Raw genomic sequence first — 565 nt, forward strand, 5'->3', positions numbered from 1 at the left:
TTGTGTGATTATGCATTTAATTTGAACTTTCATTAATAATTATATATGAACAAATATACAAGAAAGTTATGTAAGACTTTATTTGTTCATTTGTCTTTAATAAAAATATAAAACATATAAAAGAATATGAAATATTTTATATTGTCCTAAATCGCGCAAGCAAAATTTTTTAAGTAGTTCAGTATATATATTTTTGAAATTGACTCGTAATTGTACTTGCTTCGGCAGTACATATACTAAAATTGGAACGATACAGAGAAGATTAGCATGGCCCCTGCGCAAGGATGACACGCAAAATCGTGAAGCGTTCCACATTTTTTGGACATTTAGTTTTATTGAAAATAATTCGGTATATTAAATTTAAAACATAATTAAATGATGTTTTTTTTTCCAAAAGTATCCTGGATTGGGTGTCAGTCAGGATTTTACAACTTGACTCTGCTCCACAACATTTTATGGGAAATCTAATGGTTCATAGTATGAATATGCTTGTTCCCTTAGTCACTTTATATATTCCATAGAAGGAAATTGTTTCGTAATCTTAAGAGCTGTAAACCAAACAATA

At 28.5% G+C, this 565-nt stretch overlaps 1 non-coding gene across 1 annotated transcript; it reads left to right on the forward strand.

Moving 5' to 3' along the window:
• Positions 1-212: 212 nt before the first annotated feature.
• LOC132902049 (U6 spliceosomal RNA) lies at positions 213-319 on the forward strand. Its single transcript, XR_009656986.1, has one exon. It is a non-coding gene; the product is annotated as a U6 spliceosomal RNA (small nuclear RNA).
• Positions 320-565: the final 246 nt, after the last annotated feature.

Source organism: Amyelois transitella, chromosome 8 (genome assembly GCF_032362555.1).
Source record: "Amyelois transitella isolate CPQ chromosome 8, ilAmyTran1.1, whole genome shotgun sequence".
Taxonomy (NCBI): Eukaryota; Metazoa; Arthropoda; class Insecta; order Lepidoptera; family Pyralidae; genus Amyelois; species Amyelois transitella.